The sequence below is a fragment of the Symsagittifera roscoffensis genome, chromosome 4, assembly GCF_963678635.1.
Source record: "Symsagittifera roscoffensis chromosome 4, txSymRosc1.1, whole genome shotgun sequence".
Classification (NCBI taxonomy): domain Eukaryota; kingdom Metazoa; phylum Xenacoelomorpha; order Acoela; family Convolutidae; genus Symsagittifera; species Symsagittifera roscoffensis.
In genome coordinates, this window is record NC_087065.1 from 70,845,186 (window position 1) to 70,851,150 (window position 5,965).

The window sequence follows — 5,965 nt, forward strand, 5'->3', positions numbered from 1 at the left end:
TGTTCGAGACTTATGGTTGCACCAGATGAGTTATGTCCGATGTGGTTATTTCATAGAGTAATTTCAGATAGGGTACACCGTCTGCTCGTCACGCTATCTTATTTTCGGCAGGATAGATTCGTGCAACTTCTTAGTCTAATACCGATCCTAATCTTACTCTTATATCTACTAGTCTCAGGGTGTTTAACTAGTATCTGCTAAGCTCAATAGATCTAGAGTATACTGGCTTATTGCGGCAGCTGAAGTTCTCTTGGAGAGGCAACTAATTTCTAAGTTAAATTCAAATCTCTCTGGTGCTGAAAATACAAGTATTTTCAGCATTTACAAATAAGTGGGTTGTTAGTTGAATGGATTATGATTGGTTAATATTAAATATTTTACAGTGGTAAAATATCTAATTTATCCAATAATAAAATCTAGTTTAGATCAGGTTCCACCCATCCGGGGTTTACAGAGTTTTTTGGAACTATCTTTCTTCTCTGCAATTTGAAGGATGGATGATGAACGTTAGTATTTGGCGAACATCATTTTCTTATCCGGTTCCTCTTGAAGAAGAACGTTCCAGGACGCTGGAATCAGGGATAGGAAATTGTTATTACGTCATTCGACAACGACTGTGATCCCCAATGAAATAAATCCGATTTCAAAATGGTTTGCTATGTCAGGTTTTTCTGTATTAGCAGAGAACTGTTTTGTGAGCAGCCTCGTCTGGGAATGGCGTGAAGATCGTGTTTGGCAGGGATGCCTTGTAACTCGGACCTGTACGTATACTTGAGCATCGAGGTGGTCATTGATCTAGTTCAATGAAGTCCTTTTCTGCGAAGTCAAGTCGTACTCTAAATCCTTTGAGTCTTGATTGTGGACGTCATGTCGGTTGTGTTTAGCCATTCTTTTGTGCGAGTGTGATGGGATCATTTAGTCTTTGGATGTTCGTCTTTATTGTTGTGTATGATCTGTATACTGCAAAGTATGATTTACATTTTATAAATTTATGTTGATTTGGTTTTTTAATCATGAACTTAGTTAGTCGTTTTCACAAAAGCGTTTTGTTTCAGTTCAGTTATATGGAAGAGTTACTCACCCTTGAGTACCTCTTATTAAAAATAGAATTGTGGTCACGAAGCGTGGATGTAGCGCGGTGGGTTAGGCCGGCTATAGAGCATGCTCAGGACGTCCTTCTCTGGTGGGTTAGGCCAGGAGTGGGAGTATGATTGCATGCTGTTTCTTTGAGAGGTCCTGTTTTGTAAACGTTTTATGTTTGTTTTATGTTGGTCTTTCTTATGTTACTTTGGTTGGGTCCTTTTTTCAAAAACCGAACTGTTTATGGTTTGGGTTTGTCTTCAACTTTTTTGTGTTATATTATTTCTTTCTTAGACTTTATAATAGTCTTTAAAAGAATAAATAAATTAAGGATAATTATCCGTTGGTTTTCTTTTCTTAGTCATGCTGTTATTTTATGATTTGTGAGCTGCGTTGGTTAGTTTGGTTTAGTATATAATTCCTTTCCAATCGGGTTAAAGGAAAGTTTGAACCTTGTTATCGTGTGTTAGAGTTGTTTATAGTGAAAGCTTGAAACTTAAAATCATTATTTAAACAATTCTTCGTGGGCGAGCTGTGCGAGTTTGGATAGAATTCTTGTGCGAATGAATGAAAACATGAAAAAGTTAGTACTGTTTTCTCATCTCATGAATTTAATGCATTAAATTTGAATTTTACTGCGTTTAATTTTACTGCTTCGTGGGGAAAAAATTTATAAATGAAATTACTACAACGGGTATGAATTTTACTACATTATTTAGTGCTAAAGATTAGGGAGTTTAAATATAATTTAACTAGTTTGTATTTTTATTTGTCTTTTTCTGTTTTGTAGATGATTGTGGTCAAGGGTTGGAGAATAGTAAATCGATCCACAAATTTCAGGTATAATTAGAACGCAAGTAGTTCTTAGATACTATTTTAAACTTACTAAGTCAAGATCTATCCTGGGTCTGGTAAGAGGAGGGTTCAAGTGAAAGATGAATAACCGAAGTTCTTCACTGCTTAGCTTAATTTGAATGGTTAGTGTTATTAAAAATTTCCATTAGTCCTGGGTCTTTTGAAAAGGTTGGGTAGTGAATCGACGTTTGAGGTCGTTAGACACTTAATGAGTGGGTGGGGGAGAACAAAAGTGTTCTTTTTGATCCAAGGATAAGCCTTGGTGATCAGAATTAAAAATTAATGATTTAGAAAAATTTATTAAGATCCAAGGACAAGCCTTGATGATCTGGTTTAAAATTAAGTAAATTTAAGTTTAAAATGGTTTAAATTCATTGATATAAAATTTTTTAGTTTTTTATGATGTTAGTTAGCTTATGATTGCTGTTATGTTTAGGTGATGAAGCTGGAACAACAGGATGATTCATATATACTAACAATTTATTGTCATGCTACTAATTTTTATTTTTATTTTCAATAAATATTTTTCAAAAAATTATCTTTTATATAATACTGCAGAAGTTGAGAAAACGATCTGAGATCTTTTTATCAATCGTTATTGTATTAGTAATTTTGTTTAGCGCCTGAAATAATCATGAAAATTTCCTTCAAAATTTTATGTTCGCAAATGAAAATCTAAATTCATTTCTAATAAGATTCTATGTATAAAAGTTTGTGTTGGCTTTTGCCTTACAACCATGAAACTAAATGGTAAGATTATATGTAGTCGTATATCGTCTCTTGTCCGAGGTCTTCTTCCAATACTGGGTAGTCCTAGTATTGTGCGGAATATCGGCTCTGATCTATTGAGTCGTAGAGACATTTCAATTAAGTTATTATCGTGTAACAATTTGAAATTGTTTTGTCTAATTTCTAATCTATATTTGGTTAATTCTAAGCTATTAAGGTCTTGTTCGAGACTTATGGTTGCACCAGATGAGTTATGTCCGATGTGGTTATTTCATAGAGTAATTTCGGATAGGGTACACCGTCTGCTCGTCACGCTATCTTATTTTCGGCAGGATAGATTCGTGCAACTTCTTAGTCTAATACCGATCCTAATCTTACTCTTTTATCTACTAGTCTCAGGGTGTTTAACTAGTCTCTGCTAAGCTCAATAGATCTAGAGTATACTGGCTTATTGCGGCAGCTGAAGTTCTCTTGGAGAGGCAACTAATTTCTAAGTTAAATTCAAATCTCTCTTGTGCTGAAAATACAAGTATTTTCAGCATTTACAAATAAGTGGGTTTTTAGTTGAATGGATTATGATTGGTTAATATTAAATATTTTACAGTGGTAAAATATCTGATTTATCCAATAATAAAATGTAGTTTAGATCAGGTTCCACCCATCCGGGGTTTACAGAGTTTTTTGGAACTATCTTTCTTCTCTGCAATTTGAAGGATGGATGATGAACGTTAGTATTTGGCGAACATCATTTTCTCATCCGGTTCCTCTTGAAGAAGAACGTTCCAGGACGCTGGAATCAGGGATAGGAAATTGTTATTACGTCATTCGACAACGACTGTGATCCCCAATGAAATAAATCCGATTTCAAAATGGTTTGCTATGTCAGGTTTTTCTGTATTAGCAGAGAACTGTTTTGTGAGCAGCCTCGTCTGGGAATGGCGTGAAGATCGTGTTTGGCAGGGATGCCTTGTAACTCGGACCTGTACGTATACTTGAGCATCGAGGTGGTCATTGATCTAGTTCAATGAAGTCCTTTTCTGCGAAGTCAAGTCGTACTCTAAATCCTTTGAGTCTTGATTGTGGACGTCATGTCGGTTGTGTTTAGCCATTCTTTTGAGCGAGTGTGATGGGATCATCTAGTCTTTGGATGTTCGTCTTTGTTGTTGTGTATGATCTGTATACTGCAAAGTATGATTTACATTTTATAAATTTATGTTAATTTGGTTTTTTAATCATGAACTTAGTTAGTCGTTTTCACAAAAGCGTTTTGTTTCAGTTCAGTTATATGGAAGAGTTACTCACCCTTGAGTACCTCTTATTAAAAATAGAATTGTGGTCACGAAGCGTGGATGTAGCGCGGTGGGTTAGGCCGGCTATAGAGCATGCTCAGGACGTCCTTCTCTGGTGGGTTAGGCCAGGAGTGGGAGTATGATTGCATGCTGTTTCTTTGAGAGGTCCTGTTTTGTGATAACGTTTTATGTTTGTTTTATGTTGGTCTTTCTTATGTTACTTTGGTTGTGTCCTTTTTTCAAAAACCGAACTGTTTATGGTTTGGGTTTGTCTTGCGACTTTTTTGTGTTATATTATTTCTTTCTTAGACTTTATAATAGTCTTTAAAAGAATAAATTATCCAGTTTTAAGCTGGATTAATCCGGTTTGGGTACCGTTGGTTTTCTTTTCTTAGTCATGCTGTTATTTTATGTTTTGTGGTGTTTAGTGAGCTGCGTTGGTTAGTTTGGTTTAGTATATAATTCCTTTCCAACCGGGTTAAAGGAAAGTTTGAAACTTGTTATCGTGTGTTAGAGTTGTTGAGTGTGAAAGCTTGAAACTGAAATTCATTATTTAAACAATTCTTCGTGGGCGAGCTGTGCGAGTATGGATAGAATTCTTGTGCGAGTGAATGGAAATATCAAAAGGATAGTTTTTGGGGAAGTTTAAAATTATATATTTTCATCGTATTTAATTTTACTGCTTCGTGGGGAAAAAATTTATAAATGAAATTACTACAACGGGTATGAATTTTACTACATTTTTTAGTGCTAAAGATTAAGGAGTTTAAGTATAATTTAACTAGTTTGTATTTTTATTTGTTTTTTTCTGTTTTGTAGATGATTGTGGTCAAGGGTTGGAGAATAGTAAATCGATCCACAAATTTCAGGTATAATTAGAACGCAAGTAGTTCTTAGATACTATTTTAAACTTACTAAGTCAAGATCTATCCGGGGTCTGGTGAGAGGAGGGTTCAAGTGAAGGATGAATAACCGAAGTTCTTCACTGCTTAGCTTAATTTGACTGGTTAGTGTTATTAAAAATTTCCATTAGTCCTGGGTCTTTTGAAAAGGTTGGGTAGTGAATCGACGTTTGAGGTCGTTAGACACTTAATGAGTGGGAGGGGGAGAACAAAAGTGTTCTTTTTGATCCAAGGATAAGCCTTGGTGATCAGAATTAAAAATTAATGATTTAGAAAAATTTATTAAGATCCAAGGATAAGCCTTGATGATCTGGTTTAAAATTAAGTAAATTTAAGTTTAAAATGGTTTAAATTCATTGATATAAAATTTTAGTTTTTTGTGATGTTAGCTAGCTTATGATTGCTGTTATGTTTAGTTGATGAAGCTGGAACAACAGGATGATTCATATATACTAACAATTTATTGTCATGCTACTAATTTTTATTTTTATTTTCAATAAATATTTTTCAAATAAATATGTTTTATATAAAACTGCAGAAGTTGAGAAAACGATCTGAGATCTTTTTATCAATCGTTATTGTACATTAGTAATTTTGTTTAGCGCCTGAAATAATCATGAAGATTTCCTTCAAAATTTTATGTTTGCAAATGAAAATCTAAATTCATTGCTAATAAAATTCTTAAATATAAAAGTTTGTGTTGGCTTTTGCCTTTTAACCATGAAACTAAATGGTAAGTTTCTACGTAGTCGTATATTGTCTCTTTTCCGAGGTCTTCTTCCAATACTGGGTAGTCCTAGTATTGTGCGGAATATCGGCTCTGATCTATTGAGTCGTAGAAACATTTCAATTAAGAGACATTTCTTATTTTCGGCCGGATAGATTCGTGCAACTTCTTAGTCTAATACCGATCCTAATCTTACTCTTATATCTACTAGTCTCAGGGTATTTTACTAGTCTCTGCTAGGCTCATTAGATCTAGAGTATACTGGCTTTTTGCGGCAGCTGAAGTTCTCTTGGAGAGGCAACTAATTTCTAAGTTAAATTCAAATCTCTCTGGTGCTGAAAAAACAAGTATTTTCAGCACTTACAAATAAATGGGTTGTTAGT